This window comes from Leuciscus leuciscus (assembly GCF_965113295.1).
Source record: "Leuciscus leuciscus genome assembly, contig: SUPER_11_unloc_2, whole genome shotgun sequence".
Lineage (NCBI taxonomy): Eukaryota > Metazoa > Chordata > Actinopteri > Cypriniformes > Leuciscidae > Leuciscus > Leuciscus leuciscus.
Window position 1 is genome coordinate 630449 of NW_028118545.1, and position 18770 is coordinate 649218.

General features: G+C 37.3%; 1 long non-coding RNA gene across 1 annotated transcript; it reads left to right on the plus strand.

Moving 5' to 3' along the window:
* The first annotated feature begins 3221 nt into the window (after positions 1-3221).
* LOC309510126 lies at positions 3222-4650 on the plus strand. The gene is made up of 2 exons (XR_014210220.1): positions 3222-3640; positions 4172-4650. It is a non-coding gene; the product is annotated as an uncharacterized lncRNA (long non-coding RNA).
* Positions 4651-18770: the final 14120 nt, after the last annotated feature.

Genomic DNA, 18770 nt, shown 5'->3' on the forward strand with positions numbered 1-18770 from the left:
ACAGAGACCTCAAACAGGCATTTAAAACACCAAATATTAAGGATTGGCATATCAGGCAAAATAATATTCGATGATTGATCGAAAATCGTATCTCTCCCCCTACATGCTCACCGGCAAGCAGGGATGGGCAGTATGATACATGTATTTAAAATACGTATTTGAAATAAAAAAATACTATTTTCTATTTTACCAGCATCTGGCACACGTGAACTGATGCCAAATATCGCGATGTGTTCAGAATGAGACATTTCTTCAGCGCGATTTCACAATACTACTACTACTACTACTACTACTACTAATAATAATATATCACAATAATACTGTTGTTGGTTGTTTATACTGTTGATCAAATAAATGCAGGCTGGATGAGCATAAGAGACTTAATTCAAAAAACATTTAAAAATCCAACTGACCCCAAACTTTTGTACAGCAGGGGTCTCCAACCTTTTGTGAGTGAGGGCTCCCTGAAGGGATAAAATAGTCTAGAGGGCTACTTGTTTGATATAGGCTACTCATACTCACTTGCTGCGTTCGAAACCGCATACTCAATGAGTAGGTACTTCATTTCAATAAGTACTTACTTAACGAGCGCTAAAAGAGTAGGTAGGCTACTTTATAGCCAGATCTCGTTGAGTATGAATGCGAACCGGACATCTGCTATGTTGACGTTGTCATGTGACCTACGACGCGTTATCACCCAAGCGGCAACCTCCCCGTCTCTCTCTTGAAACCAACACGGAAGTGAGTTAAACTGCAATTCATTAACTGGCCGCTTGGGCTGGCTGCAGAAGTGAGTCAAATCTGTATCTCCCCCATGTTAAAATTACCAACTTTACAGCGGAAAAAAACATGTTTACAGCCTGGATCTCTATGTGGCTTTGGTCTATACAGCTAATTTTGCCCTTCATAACAACTGTGAGGGGGGTGAATTTTTTTATAACTCATCCGTTTAGTTGATTAATACTTAAAGTTCTGCATAATTAAGGGTGTGGCCACTTGAGTGACAGATGGATTCCCGCTGATGTCATTGCTAGCTGTTTGTCTGCTGTTGTTACTAGCCGTCACTTCACCTCAGCAAATTTTAGCTGCTGAACTTGCCATCTCTGCAGTGTTTTGTGCTTTTTTCCGGGATTATTTCATACAATTTAATACACCCATTACTTCGCCCACGGCTTAGGATTCCGTCGTCGAGTATCGTTCGAGAGAACAACCAGCGCTGTATTTCAGTTGTTTTCCTCTGTGAACATGCACTAACAGATGTCTGACAATTTCGTAGCTTTTTGGAGTTTTCAGATTTAAAAACGTCAATAAAGGCTCGTTCGTTCTGCTCTCACGGAACAGATAGATTATAATATGCTTAAGTACCGTCAGATGAAATCCTGCAGGTGTCGGTGCTTTCTCCGTCCATGCAATAAATGCACATCCATGAATGAGCGCGGATTTTCTAGCGCATTTACTTGAACTTCATAGGCAATATATCTATGGTTTAACCCATTTGAGAGGCGGCCAAAATCAGAATTTAAAATGGACTGAATAAGCTCATCTCTACGAACTTGAGCGATGCCGCGCTGACAGACCATAGACTATAAAAAGAGAGTGACTGACATGTAACGTTAAGCACATAAATCACTGTCACACACACACTCTCAGAGTAATATTAAGTTACTGCATAATAAAAATGCCAGAAGTTTATTCCAGGTACTTTATTATAGTAAACATACATTTTTAGACACTTCATACGTATTTTAATAGGCTATATATTATATGTAATATATAGTAGGCCTATGTCTTGTAGCCTATATTATAGGCTCATAATATCATATGATAAGTATTAACGTAAATTATATCATTATCACTTGTCTCACTAGTCTTAATATAACTATTACTGGTTATTAACTGTATTTCTTGTGAATATCTGGGCCAGTGACAAATAAGGTTTTCAACTGATAAAAAATTCAAAAAGGTTAAAACTGCACATCAAAGTAGTTATTATCTTTATGGGGGTGTTTTTTACTTATTACTAAAATCTCAATTTTAAACAATGTATTTTAAGCGGTTTAACTGAGAATCATGTGACGACACCAGTCAAAATGTCATACGGGATAACATTAATGCATTTTCTAAATATTACGATATTAAAACTTTTCAAATCAATAATACTTAATGAATATATAAAGTGATGCAGTAAACAATATTTGGAGCACAGAAAAAAATGTTTTGCACAAAAATTTGTGCACGTTCTACGCAATGCTACGTGCTGCAGCGTTCTGAAAGCTGCCAGTTTACACCAATGAGATGAAATGGGACGGTGTATAGCAACAACTCTGTACTTCCATTCCAATTTTTGACTTTTCAACAATGTTTTTTTTTTACAGTTGGATATCATTTGTAGCATCATAAAATACAACGAGGACAGAGATAGTGAGAATCTTTTTATTTTTGTTATTTTTTTATTGCAAGATGTACATAAATTGGGATCACAAACAGGGAAAACAAATAAACAAACACACAAACAACCAAAACAAAACCAATACAGTCAGGAACTGACAGATGCGTGCGTTTGTGTGTGTGCGTGTGTGCATGTGTGCGTGTAAAGGTAACTGGGTGGACGTGTCACAGTACATACTTTGAAGAACAAGAGATAGATTAAAAAAAAAAAAAAAAAGGAAGATAGTGAGATACTGACTACAGCTGCATTTCTAGTAGTGATGAAACTGAGAAATTGTCACATTTCCCTAATTCACTGCATTGTTCTCGGTTAAGGCTGTTGTTTTCTAAGGTCAATGTTTGCCAGCTCTTAGAAGTTGAAAATCTGACACTTGAGTACTGAAATTGTGGATATGTGTAAGTAATGTATAAGTTAATAAATATCTATGTAATGAAAATTCTTTCTTTTTTTAATTATTTTGGACAAGATTAAATATTAAGAAATGTTCCTTAATGGTAAACATGTTTTATTAAATCCATATCTTTTTGTTTGTTTAAAATAAATAATTTCAATTAATTTGTATTTTTAAAAATGAGAAATAATTGTATAATTAAATCTATATCTATTTGATTGGAGAAAACAAATAATGTCTAATACATATTTCTTAAATGTGATTTTTTATTATATTAAATCTATATATTTTTGTTTAGATCAAAAACAGAATTTAAATGAATTGACTTTCTTCAATAAGAAAAATATACTTTGTGCCAAGGTTTAGAAAATACTTGAGCTGTGTCCCAATGTGAAGTCTGCATCCTCCGAAGGCCGTATTTGAAGGCCGATTGCGTCACAGCGGCGCGTCGAAACGTCACAGCGGAGCGACGAAGGATGTCCCAATTCAAAGGCTGCACACTTCGGAGGTCGCATTTGAAGGCCGATTGCGTCACCGCGGCGCGATGAAGGCTGTCCCAATTCAATTCTGCATCCTCCGAAGTCCGTATTCGAAGGCCGGTTGCGTCATCGCGGCGCGACGAAGGCTAAAGCGACGCCAAATGCACCCTTCGTTTCCCCGTGAAAGGAAGGATACATAAATGGACACTTAGCGGACTATCCTACCCCATAAGTCATCGCGCGTCGGTGACGACAGCATTTTTATAAAAAAAAAATTGACGGCCGAGAGTTCGCTGGTGGACGTCAAATTCACATTTAAATGTAAGTATTATGTTTTCATTTACTCAAATAGCTAGTGAAACCACAGTTAAAAGCCACAAGTTTTTCTTTCTTATGAACTTCATCTTAACTCCATCACCATTGCGTGGCTTCATTTGTCAGGTGGTCTGAGGCAAAACTTGTGCTAATATTAGTTTAATAATTGTTTCAGGGAGCAAGGAGCAGACAGCTCAATTTATTAAACTGCAATTAAAAAATTAAATAAACGAAATAAATGAAATTAAATTTTATTGTAATATATGCACTAGTCTGTCTAACTTGTGTAAATAAGAAATATCACTCACCCTATAAAGCCCACAACAATAAGAAAAGCAGTAGATAAGGCATTGGGGTTTCACTTATGTGTTTTTGTAGTGCTGTCATGCAAGCTATGTCTACAAAGGTTTTAACCAAATTTGAGTATTCATGAATATGATTTTAAAAATACAAAGTAAGAAAGTTGAGATCACATCTTTGCTGAAATGTATTGTGCTGTTGTTATTAACAAGCCATGGTTAATTTGCTCTGCCTTAGGATTGCAAGTGTCCTGGAAGAGGTGAGGGTGTGAGTGGGAAACCCACTGCTGAAACTTGGCCCTGGTTTGTCCTCATGGATGAGATGTTGGGACAGAGGCATTGCACCACCCCCGCTGTCCTCATGGCCTCAATCCCTGAGGACACACCAGGGCCGAGTTCAGCAGTGTGTGACCAAGAAGAGGAGGAGCCAGGGGCACCAGCACCAGCACCAGGACCAGCAGCATCAGCACCAGCACCACGATGAAGGCAAGACAGAGAGGACGAGTTTTTGGACTTGATTAGAGAAGACATGGGACTGCAGAGGCGAGGAGAGCACAAGAGAGAATGGACAGACTGTTTTCTCCTCTTGAAAGAATCATTGAGAAATATGTATATATATATATTCTTGTTTAACTTTTTTTCACTTATATTTTTTAAAAGGAAAAAAAAATTATGCAACTTTAAATGTGTAAATAAAAGAGAATTCTTTGCTCGGGACATTGTTTATTTTTGTAATGACAGTCATAATTTCTACATGAAACAAATTCTTCTATAACTTTTTTCCCCCAACTATTTACAACATATTTGAAACATATCAAAATCAACATAAACATTTAAATTTACAGTACATAAAATACGAAAAAATGATGTAGACTTTTATTCAGCTGAGTGGGAGACCCTGGTTTGCTGCTGGACCGGGATGGGCTCCACAATAGAGACCCTGGTAAGGCCTCCTGCTAGTGGGACATCATCTGGGATATTCTCCAGAGTGTTTGACTGCATATTTACACTATCCACGTCTACCAACGGGTTTGCAGGGCTGACTCATGGAATAAATATTGAGATACTTTATTACACTGAAGTACTTTAAATAACCACTAATACCGCTTTGGGGAAAAACTACTAGTCATATATTTCAAACCTTAGTTAAGCAAACGTATCTTCCATACTCTAATGTACTTAAGGTATCAAGAGTAAAAGTAAAGGAATTCTGGAGGAAAAAAAAACTTGTCAGGGTTTTTATGATGGTTCTGCTTTTATATTACTGCATATGTTGCATTTTACTTCTGAATATTTTCAAGGTTGATACATTTAAACTATATACTTTTGTGTAGTTTATTGTAAAACAATGCATCATATTGTAAAATAATTTTGTAGTGTTGCTGTCCTGTGTGGGAAAATCACTTCGAGTATTAACGATGTAGTTCCTTACATATTCCTTTATTTTGAAAATTAAACTAACAAAATGTAGGCCTATTGTCACAATATTAACAAATTGTTGCTAACTACAGCACCGTCCCATTTCAAAGGGCGCATCTGAAGCGCTCGGACCGGTCTAGCGAAGGAGGATTGTTCTTGTCGCCTAGCAACAGTGACTGACAGCTGCCGATGACGAGTGGGAGTAACATTCGCACTGGACTTTTTATATTCAACTGAGTTTTATATTCAAATAGGGTTGAAAACCTGTGTAAATATATTTACCATGGTCCATTTATGTGCATAATAAAAAGAATACACTAGCCTACAAAATCGCATCAGGTAATATATAAATGAACATTTGAATCTTCGGCTAAGCCGAAAGTAGGCCTACATGACCTGGTCCTCCAGTAAAATATAAAACATAAAAATGACAATAGCCAATTCTGGCTCCATAGCTGTTTACTTAATTATATCAAATGAATTGTCAGGATGGCAGCATACTCTCGCACCGTTGCTTGGCGCCTGGAGCGGTAATCGGGAACACCTGGCTGCACAATTAGGAAATCCTACGAAGGCTACATGCTGTGTCGTTCGGAGGACGCATAGGCTGCATCGTTTGAAGTCCGCAGCCTTCGAAGGATGCAGTCTTCACATTGGGACACAGCTATAGAAAATATTGGTTAGGGCAAGTTATTTATTTTTCATTGGCTCAAGTTATAAAATATAGATGTGAACCCTACATTTTTTTTTAAGTGGATGAATGAAAACCTTTTTTTCAGTGTGTGTGTGTGTGTGTGTGTGTGTGTGTGTGTGTGTGTGTGTGTGTGTGTGTGTGTGTGTGTGTGTGCGTATTGTTTTGGAAATATTTTTCTTTCTATATATAGATATGTAAACTGTATATTTATTTATTTGTCAATGACAACACACATTAATTAGCACATTAGGCTAATATGGATTTATTCCCATGGAAATTCTTGGCTCTAAGAATATATATTTGTAAATCTCATCAAAAGACAAAATTAAATGTTAAAACTAAATTCACTGTAAATATAATCTTAATTTGAGTTTCATAAACTCGGCGTTGCGTTTGAAATCCGAATTTTATTATTCTCCATTTTTTCAATCAATACATATTACATAGCGAAAATAACCTGCTGAAAGAAGCAGTTTTTTTGACAAGAGACATCGTTATGTTTCGCTCCTCTGTCTGCGCTTCAGAGAGCATCTAAAGCCGCTAAACGTAGGCCTATGGAACGTTGCAACCCAGAGTCCAGTGAAACCTGCAGTACCTGCACATGTCCACTTGATGGCGAAGTCTGTCAAGAAACCCCAAACATTATACTTCCATCAAATCTGAACACAAGGTGACAGTAAAGTCATGAGATATAGTTCAAATGCTTTTCATGTAAGTCCATAAACTAGTCTTAATTGTACTTTATCATAATCTCTCAGATGTTTTATTAATTTAGTGTTTATAACTTTATTAAAAAAGCCTGTTTATACTGATAGTGGCTTAATTGCTGGCAACAGCAAACAGTCTACAGTTACATAAGGAAATATTACTTGGTGGAATTATTCTTTTTGGATATTATTAATAAAAATGATTTATTTATCATTTTTATTCCTATTGCTGTTGTTGACATGTGTAGCTTATTTCTTTAAGGGTTGAAATACAAATAAATAAAGGCAAACAAAAAGTTTTTCCCTCTTGAAGAGATAGTTCATCATCATTCACTCAAACACTCATGTTGTTCCAGACCTCAATTACTTTATTCTGTCAAACACAAAAAATAAATAAATAAATAAATAAATAAATAATTATAATAATTAATCAGTTTTTTCCCCTTCATGTAGTAGAAGTCAATGGTAACCAAACCGGTTTGCTTTATCAACATTCTTCCCAATATCTTTATATATATAATGACTGAGCATCCTGGATTGGATCCTGTTTGTTTAAACGTGTATTCTCTTCAGAATGCATACATTTATCGAGCCGACTATGGAACCTTACCCTGGTATTCCAGAGTTCTCGCGAGAGCACAAGTTGAATTTGCTCAGCGAGTTAGATTTAGGTCTGGACTTCCAGGCTGTGTGGTGATGAGGGTTCGCCGTAAGTTTCCAGATGATCAGGGCAGATATGTTGGTTTCCTACCAGCTGATGATTGAATCTGGACACCATGGTGGAAATGACCTCCTCCTTGTCTGGCCGCTCATACTCCGCACAAAGGTCTGATAGTATGGGTATCTTAAGTACCTCATCCATGTATGGAGCAGGGTCCACAAAAACATGCTCAAATATTAGGTCCTGCAGGTCATCTAGGTACTCTGTGCAATAAAACAAAATGTATTTATAAATTTATATCCTGTTGATGATGTTGCTTGTGCACGACCAGCATTTTCATTGTAATGAAATGCAGCCAGGTTTAGTCTGCAAGTGCACAGACACAATTCAGGAAAATAGCCTATAGTGATGTAAAGTTATTTTAACAGCAGTTAAATTACCTGCACAACATTCCAAGAAATGGGAACACTGTTACGTCAGAAACGAGGACACAATGTGCAAGTAAAAAGCTTTTATTTAATAGTCAATGATGATGATGATGATGATGATGATGATGAATAATCCGGGTGATGCAGGCGGTGGCACAGGGACTTTGATGGTCAGACACGGAGTGATGGATGAAGTGCAGCGTGCTCTGATGAGTGATGACGTGATCCAGACATGAAACGTAATCCAACAAAGACGCGAAACCGGAACACAGGAACTCAAGACGGGACACGAGGCACGGGAACAGGATCAGACAACACAGAGACTTCATGCAACGATCTGACAAAGGAGATGAGAAAGTGGTGAGCATTTCTAGGAGATGAGATGAGTGGCAGCTGGTGATGATGAGTGATTGCAGCTGGATACTGATCAACCGTAACGATCCGGACACACACACTCACACACATGTAAACAACAAGGCACGAGACTAGAGAGAGACATTGGATCTATGAACCGTGACAAACACCAAATTTTTTGGGGCAAACCGTAGAATGTCACTATGAAATGACTCCAAAGATGAAGTCTGGTGATGTGGACTTAGTTTGGTGATGTCCTTCAAAATCCGCGTGTTTGTCATCACTTTCTCCAGCTTGTAGAATGCCTGAGTTCCTATGAGAAATGATACAAAAATTGCATTAATTACAACTAATAACTTTAATTTTAGGTTATTTACACTTCGACTAACAAAATGATAAAATAATTTTGCATCTGGCTTTATCATATGTTCAGATCTATCTACCGAAAATATATGCAAAATCGTACATATTTAATGAGATAATGCCTAATTTGCATTATTAAACATATACATTTCTAAAACTTGTAATACATTTTTTTTATATACTTGTGTAAGTAATCAACTGAGGAAGTTTCATGGTGATATCTATTATTTAAACATTTTACCCTATTCACCTGTAGTGTCTCGCCTTAAAAATAAAAAATCCACCCGCAAACCGCCTATATTCTTTGATTTAGATCTGCATCTGATCATCACATTACAATTATTCAAATTCTTAGTGTTAAGCATGATAATATGGTAACATCACACTGAAGTAGGCTGATTTAAAATGAACATTTATTTAAAATAAAAGTTCTTCTTTTGGCAAAATTACATTTCCTTAATAGCCTAAACAGAGGCTTTACTCCCTTCAAGCTTAAATTGTCAATGTTTCATTACATCACTGTTTGAAAACACTCAGAATCATTTTTTGTAGCTTTATAAAGGGCATTTTCCCCTAATTTTATTAAATGTATGCTCCATCTTTCATTTCAAATTCTTAAATTTGATAAATATATTCAATTAAAATAATTAGACACTAGGCTGTTACCAATAAAATTAAATCATTTACATTGAAAAATTATAACTATTAAATTAGATTATTTTAAATATTTTTGAATATACAAATAAGGAATGTTGAAAAGAATGATACTTTATGAAACTAGCGTTTTGTCATTCAACGTTGACACTTGCTTGAGAAGGTGAAGTCGTTCTACGGTGGTTAAAAATGGTACGGTCCACAATAGGGGTGTCTGAAATCGCTTTACATTAAAATGTTCCTACAGTGAAAATAGGAGTTGACTTGTATTGTAACTGTAATTATATTTTTTCACAATATCCGAAAAATTATCTGACCCCCCCAAAACTGATATTTCTGTCCCCTACTGGGTCTTCATTGGGGGGTATAGTACCCCCCAGTACCCCCTGTAATTCGGCGGTCAGTTACAATACACTCCAGAGTAACACCACAAGCTTCCAACAGGGCAAGGCTCCTCTGTAATCCTTTTTCCATGTGGTAGCTTCCTCCCACTTCGTTACTCTGAAATAGACAAGTATAGGGAACGAAACAATCAACTTAGACAAACCAGAAGTTTTAAACTTCTCAAAATGTAATTTTTTTAAATACCGTAAAACTTCAAATAATAGCCCGGGCTTTTATTTTCCCAAATCGCCGAACTGCACCGGCTTGTATTTGAGACAGGCGTCTATAAGAGACAGGCCTTTAATTCAGTGTTGATGTTGTTCATTGAGTGTAGCACATCCATAGAATTTAGGCTTACAGACAGAAAGCATGACAGTAAGAGTTTACCACATCATATTACGTTTTATTTATAATTCGAATGTGTTTAACAAATCAGTTAAGGTAAGAATTACATTATATTGCGTCGTGTCACGTCTAGGACAACTCGAGGTAACGATATCACACACCGGTCGCGCACTTGCTCAGTTTATGGCCAGCAATATTTTTATGTTTAAGGACATTATGGAGTTAATATAATGTCTGTACTGTACTATGTTATGATTGTACTGTACAATTAAATACAGTCGTTGCTAAGTCTGCAGTCTGAACACTTTACCTCAGAGCGTCCGTTAACTGAATGAATAGATAATATCATAATACCTCGAGTTGTCATCGACGCAGCGTGGCGCTTCTCGTCTTGTGTGCGAGATTATTGGCAGCATAAAAAAAAACATTCATTACTATCATCTTCACCGCGATACACCTCAACTACAAGTTCATTGGCGAATTCCTCCTCGTCGCTCCCGTCCACTTCTCCCTCTCCGCCTTGCTTGCACTAACAGCTCCCGAGGGCACGGCTCTCTTGCGTGCGCAATCTGCACCATAGAACTGGTTTAAAAAGATGATCTGACAGGTTTTAGAAGATTAAATACAAACCGAAACAAAAAAAACCACCAGGCCTCTATTTGAGACCGGCGTTTATTTACCCAAACCTGTCGTCACACCGGGCGTTTAAAAGAGACAGGCGTCTATTTGGGACTCGGCTATTATTTGAAGTTTTACGGTACTTATATTTCTTCTCTCCCACCTGAACCAGCTCTGGTGTGTCCACAACGGTGTTGGTCTGAAGGTCCATCAATGTATAGCTTCCAAACTTTGCAGAGTGGCCTTTGAAAGTAATATTACACAAAGCATTATTACCACGAGTGCATTGAATTCAGTTAGATACTACCTATGCATGTTATGCTTCATGATCCGGAAAATACCCGAGCATCCATGCATCCTTCTTATTTACAACTATGTACCTGGTGAGTCAGCCCTCATGTCACCTCCAACGATGACCCTTTCCCTTTCACTCAGGCGATCTAGCGTCTCATTTTGCCATTTTGCTTGAGCACTAAGAAACAAAAACTCGTACTGGTTAACAAATATTAAATACAAAAGTAACAAAATATAATAATAATAAAATTCTGAACCAGGGGTGTTAAACTCAGTTCCAGAAGGATCAACAGGCATACTTGAACTTTTTTAATGAGCCTTAGAGAGTTGATTAGCTGCCTCAGGTGTGTTTAATAATGATTAGAGGTAAACTCTGCAGTGCTGTGGCCAACAAGGAACTCAGTTTGACACCCCTGTTCTAAAACAAATGCAGTTTTGAAACTTACGACATGTCTGCTGTCTCCGTTAAAGTTGTGTCCGTCTCTGCTGGATCAAATGTAGAATCTTGCTCTTCAGGTGCTACTACAGATGATGTGTCCATTAGGGTTTCTTCGTCATCCTCTTCCTCCAGTTCCACACGAGGTCTCTTTGATGGCCACTTTATAGGTGTAGAGGTCCTAAATATTAAACCAGCTGCTGGTGACAAACTGTCAATGTCTGAAACTCTATCTGTCGTCTGGACACCTGTAATATACAAAGTAGTTGTGTGTTACTGTTATGTGACACTTATTGTGTAACAAGACTAGTTATAAGTCCTCTGTATAAGCAGTATCATATAATACATAAACATACCTGAACTCCTGTAGCGAACATGAAACGTCTTCATTGATGACTGAGTACCAACAGACTTGGTCAGCGGTTTTGCGTCTGTCTGGCAAGCAACATCTCTGGTTTGGCTGCTCTGTTCTGATGTGCTGTCCTTAACAAATAAAGATTCCACTATCAGCGCGATAAAAAAATAACAACATAGCTGGACTCATGGTGCTATCACATGCTATCACAAACTTTATAAGTCTAACATGTTATTATGAACTTGACAAATTCAAAGGCAATTTGGAAAACCAACGCGTAATACATACTTCTAGATGTGTAGCTGGATCACGAACAGTTGGCACTGCTACATCCTTCAGGAGCCATTTTTTTGCAAAACCTGCTTTATACTGAGCCTCATTCAAAAAGCTGTCCGGTGTAAAATGATTCGAGCAGACATAAACGAATTTTGGTAGAGTTGAGGGAGCATTTTCTTCAAAAACAAACTTAATCCACCTCGTCTTCAGCGGTTCAGATTTCGGGAGTAAATAGAGAGAGGCTATGTGGATTATTACATCCAGCCCAACGCTTGGGAGACATTCTCGTCAGTGCAGCGATGGCAGATGTGATGCCCGGAGAAACATCTGTTGAAGCAGTTTTCCAGGATCTGGAGCAGCCTGATGATGGAACGTTTCAGATATCAAAAACTGTTTTTGTTTTATTTATTTTTTTATAATATTAATGATCAATGTCAGTGGTCACATCAAATTGTTACTTTGGTTTCACTTTATTTTGGTCCCTTTAAGACATTCTATAAGTCTATAAGAAACATTGCACCTACATGTCGACTAACTCTCATTAGAGTATTAGTAGAGTATTAGTAGAGGGTTAGAATAAGTTGACATGTAGTTGAAAAGTTACTTAAAGTCAGTAGAGTGTCTGTTGCTAGATCCATTGTTTTATTTAAAAAAATGTCAGCGCTGGTCGAGAAAATAATATTATAATGGGGGAAATAATTTTAATATTCTGTAAAAACAAGCCTTATTTTTTAGTGGAAAACAAGATAATACTTTTTAAAATAATGTTGGAGAAATAATGATTTACCATTATTATATAGTATCAAGCGCTATATAAATGAAGGTGATTTGACTATAACAAGAACATTACAATGAACACAAATTTGAAAATCTCACTACAAATAATGCAGAATTTAAGACAAAAGATAATAATCCTACTCTGCTTGTTACACTTCCACACACCTGAAACTGATCGAGTGAATCTCCTCAGCTTCTCCAATCTAGCGTTGTGTACGAACAAACCATTGATGTTGTAACATCTGCTCTAAGCTGGGGCGTTCAGCTGGATCGCGAGCTAGACACTGTCCAATCAGATCCCTGCAGTCTGTACACATTTTAATAAGGAGAGAGCTGGTTAGTCATGACCATGTGACCTGGCATTTTTGAAAACAGCGATGCTCTCGGTGTACGTTGAGCTACAGTATATATAAAAATTCTGACACACTACAACCTTTAACTTTCTGTACAACTCGTTTGCTTTATGTGTGTTTATCCATGTTATCATCATTATTCACTCACGTTTGGATAAGTTGGGGTTCTGAAATGTAACTTCGGCTTGTGTGATTTCCGTTCTATTACAAAAAGGAAGACATGCGTTTGACAACTCGTACAGCACCACTCCTAGAGACCAGACGTTTGCAGGGACGGCGTGGAATCGAGGTTCTGTAAAGACTTCAGGTGGGCAGTAATCCAGAACTCCTGTAAGGAAGACATTTGCACATTGTTGAGCTTTTTTTTTTAAAGCATCATCCAAAAATTTGTAAGTCACTACCTTCAGGTTTCCACACTCCCAAAATGCTCACCTCTGTATCTGTTTCTCTCGTAGCCTTCACTACTAAACAGCTGACCGCAGCCAAAGTCTATCAGCTTGAGATCTAGCGTGTCTTTCTCAAACAGGAAATTCTGTGAATGAATGTCACTATGGAAAACACCATGATGGATGCAGTGTAGCACTGCCCGCACAGCCTGTCTCATGACGACCCGTGAGAACCAGTCACTCCAAGGTTGACGATAGATTATGTCAAACAAGCTCTCGCAGTGCCCCGGATACTCCATAACCAGAGTGAATTCTTTAGGATGTTCAAACCACTCGTACAGTTGTATGACGAAGGGGCTTATGGGTTCTAGCCTCATCATCATCAGCAGCGCCACTTCTGTGACGAGAGGTTTGGGATTCCCAGGCTAGAGAGAAGAAGCAGACAGAAGGTTAGCTGGGTAAAAATCTGAAGAAAACATCATTTTGAAATGTACTATTCTTTGATCTTTTTAGATGCGTTCAAAAGAGCCTTTTCAGCTCAAAGTTATTTGGTGCCTCTAGGCTTATTTGTTGATCACATTTATACCTAATGCTTCCTACGGGTGTATTAACTACAGTAATCTGCACTTAAACAACTCAATACACATTCAGGTTTTGGCCAACTTACAATATAAAGATAACGATAATTGGCACTCTTGAGCATCCGCTTGATGGCAACCTGCACAAAAAAAACACAAAAAAAACAGTTTCAATAACAGTAACAGTTTTCAAGCACCTGGCTTTGTATTAAGTATTAAACCATCTGTAAATTGTTTTAAATGTGTTTTGATGCATGCAAGAGCAAAATGTTTATGCAATTCAGTAAGATTTACCTTTTTGCCATCAAATTTGCGTGTTCCCAGGAACACTCTGCCAAATCCTCCGGATCCAATTAACTTTTCCACGTTATAGAGAGACTCAAAGAACTCTGAAAAACAAACAGAAAAATATGAGACAATTATTAGCTTGCTAGATCCATTGTTTTATTTTAAAAATATCAGTGCTGGTCGAGCAACAGTAAATGTGATCGGACGTGTTAAAAACTTGACTCAGTTATGCATGAAATAGCTAAATCTCTATCTGTAGACTTTGCACTGCCAAGCCTTATTTCAGTCTCACCTGTTGAGCTCTCGTTCACAGGAGAAGCCTCCACGGCACCCTGAGCAGTTCGGCCAGTTGATGTCTCTGTTGGCTCGACAGGAACTTGACCCGGCAGCGGAGGACACAGAAACCCTTCGAGGCTGTTGGACCTGGACAAACCCTTTTCGCTTGGGCTCTCCCATCCACCGCTACTCCCCTCGACGCTGTCTGAGCCTCGGCTGCACAGATTCAACGACTCTCTACTTCCTCTCTCGACATGGGCCTCAGGGAGGGACCAAGATGAGGATGGCGTGATGCCCGGAGAGGAATCTGTGGAAACAGTTCTCCGGGATCCGGAGCGGCCTGATGATGGAACATTTCAGATATCAAAAACTGTTTTTACTATTATTTATTATTTATTATATTAATTATCAATGTCAGTGGTCACATCAAATTGTTACTTTGGTTTCACTTTATTTTGGTCCCTTTAAGACATTCTATAAGTCTATCAGTAACATTGCACCTACATGTCGACTAACTCTCAATAGAGTATTAGTAGAGTATTAGTAGACTTATAGTCAAGAGTGTCTGTTGCTAGATGCATTGTTTTATTTAAAAAATGTCAGCGCTGGTCGAGAAAATAATTTTGTAATGGGGGAAATCATTTTAATATTCTGTAAAAACAAGCCTTATTTTGAGTGGAAAACAAGATAATACTGTTTAAAATAATGATGGAGAAATAATGATTTACCATTATTTGGCTTGACGCCGGAGTGATCTGAACCAGGTGACGATGATGGTTCAGGAAAAAAAGGCTCCACAACAGTCACAGCATCACTGGAAGAGCTGCTGAAAACACCCTTCGTATCCTCCAAGATACATTCTGGAGCTTTTTCTGAAATGAAGAAAAAACAAATGAAAACAACTATTAGACCCATCTCTGACGTCAAATTAAGCAATGACATAATGATATAACTTACATTTTACTATTCAAATCTTAATAGTGTAACAAAGTCTCTGCTTAATATCTGTAAACTCTTTATTGTGATGCTCCTCCAACAGACATTCAGTTGTCTATAAGTAACATTGCACCTACATGTCGACTAACTCTCATTAGAGTATTAGTAGAGTATTAGTAGAGTATTAGTAGACTGGTAGGGTTTAGGGCTGGGAAAACGCGTCGAAGTCATCGATGACGTCGATGCAAAAAATACGTAGACGCAAAATATGCGTGTCGATTCGTCGACCTGTTTTCATTTCTCTAAAAAACGTGTGCAAATTACTTCACAGAGTGTACCTTAAGTGCGCTGATACGCGATGGCCATCATTCCATCCATCCAGGGGTTTTCCTGCATTGAATTTTTTGGGGGGCGGCCGCCAAAGCCTTATTTGATCGGTGAGTGATGTAGAATAGAATGACTGACTGCGCTTGACAGGGCTCATATAAGTACGAGAGAGAGCGCCGGCCGCGCGCGCGCGCACTCACCGTCTTCAAACAACACGAGCGCTGTCTTGCTCTCTCTCTCTCCCTCGTGCATATTCATTAGACATGTCCGATAGAAAAAGGGCGGAAGACCAAAGTTTCACGTGGAGCATTCGGAGATTTTTTTCTCTTGAATTACCGCGGAGTGTGAATTGTGGTAAAAAATAAACTGCCGGGATAATCACACAACGCTTGCCGTAGGCTACACGTCCACTAATGACACGTCCGATTCGCGAACTAATGACTCATTTGAACCGATTCACTTCAATGAATGGTTAAAACAACTGATCTGACCAACACTGAACTCACGAGGCGTCTGAATCGGTGTATAACAAATCGGTAACACTTTACAATAATGTTCCATTTATTAAATTCTAGTTAAGTACTTTTTTTTATTAGTATTTTTATTTATTTTTTAAGAAAAAGGTGAGTGGCAGAGTGTATTACTATACGTTGTTGTTATTTTTATGTGAATGAAGAATTAAAATATGCACTTTTTTCAGTAAGCTAGGACTATGCGTTTTCAACATAAATGTTCAATTCTGTTGGTTCAGGAAGGACGCCATGACAGGCTGCTGGCTCCCACTGTTCATTTATATTTATTTTTTGTTGGAAAAGCACTCTCTGTATTAGCTTAAAGCCCCCAAGTTTACATTGGTTACTGTATTCTTTCAATTGCTCTAAACAAGTATTTTGGGTGACCTTTTTATTTTTTTATTGAATGCTAGACATCAAGTTGTTGTTATTTTCATCTGAAAGAAGAACTTTTTTTTCAGTAAGCTAGGCCCTATGTGTTCAGTAAGCTTGTTTCAGTAAGCTAGGCCCTATGTGTTCAGTAAGCTTGTTTCAGTAAGCTAGGCCCTATGTGTTCAGTAAGCTTGTTTCAGTAAGCTATGTGTTTTCAAGGCTTTAAGGTTTTATTGAATGCTACCTCTGACTAAGAATGCATTACTATGCACTTGTATAGTATTTTATTTTGGAATTTTAAGAGCAATAAACATATATTGCAATGTTAAGGAATTCATGTTTTTTTCATTCAGATATGAAGAGTTCAGATGCAAAAGCCTCTAAGTGCCATCTGAAATTTTCTTCTAGAATGATCATTTTTATCAAGCTTGTATATTTAAGTTCAGTAATTTCGCTTAAATGACAATTAATAGGTAATTTTCATTGCCATTTAAGTGAAATTACTGCACTTAAATATACAAGCTTGATAAAAATGATCATTCAAGAAGAAAATTTCAGATGGCACTTAGAGGCTTTTGCATCTGAACTCTTCATATGTAAATTAACATGTATAAATTGCGATTAGTCAATTAATGGGGATTGGGGAGATAATCGATAATCGAATCGAATCGAAATCGAATCGGACTGGAAAAAATAATCGTTAGATTAATCGTTTAAAAAATAATCGTTTATCCCAGCCCTAGTAGGGTTAGAATAAGTTGACATGTAGTTGAAAAGTTACTTATAGTCAGTAAAGTGTCTGTTGCTAGATCCATTGTTTTATTTAAAAAATGTCAGTGCTGGTCGAGAAAATAATTTTATAATGGGGGAAATAATTTTAATATTCTGTAAAAACAAGCCTTATTTTGAGTGGAAAACAAGATAATACTGTTTAAAATAATGATGGAGAAATAATGATTTACCATTATTTGGCTTGACGCCGGAGTGATCTGAACCAGGTGACGATGATGGTTCAGGAACAGGATCTGCTGGAGGAATAAAAGGCTCCACAACATTTCTTGAGCTGCTGAAAAAACCCTTCCAGCGCTTCTGGAAACGACCAGGTTTCTTCATACGTTCTGGAGCTTTTTCTGAAATGAAGAAAAAACTAATGAAAACAACTATTAAACCCATCTCTGACGTCAAATTAAGCAATGACATAATGATATAACTTACATTTTACTATTCAAATCTTATCTGTAAAGTTACAAATCTAAAGTAATGGGAATTGTTCACGCTATCCACCTGACTTCTGCTTAATGCCTGCATAAATGTCCCAACATATTATTTCACAATATTAATAGTAATTTTATTTCACTATTATCACGATTACGAGGTGATTCCGATTCAACGCTAAAGTTATTTTTCTTATTTTATCTGATCTTTAATTAAAAAGAAAACATACATTTCCAGGCTTCATTTGGCCAACTCTGGCACATGTGGCTCAGTTCTTGTAATGGTAAAGATCATATGGGCCATATCTAAATATAGATATATTTTATTAAACACATTTATTAAATGCATAGCAATGTCTTATTTATGACATAACTGACTCTGTAATACTCGGCACGACAGCCATTTTGACAATTTTGCATGTTTTTGACAATTCAAGAGAAATAAGTGGTGAAATTGAATTCTTTTCTGGATCGTATGCTGTCTGTGAAGCGGCTTTCTGTGCGTGTGTTTCTGGTGTGTGTCAGACAGCCATCGAGCTCATGCCTTATTGAGAACATTTTGCTAACATTCCCACTCAATTAAGAAAACATTATTTCTAAATGTTCCCTGAACGTTCAAAACATCCAGTTTTTTCAACGTTTCAAAAATGTTTTATCTTGGTTAAAGGAACATTCTATTTTATAATTTTTCATTATTGGAACGTTACTTTTGAATGTTCTCGGAATGTTCCGAAAATGTCAGATGAATGTTGGAAAAAATTGGTTTCACTTTATTTTGGTCCCTTTAAGACATTCTATAAGTCTATAGGGGAATTATCACCCTACGTCAC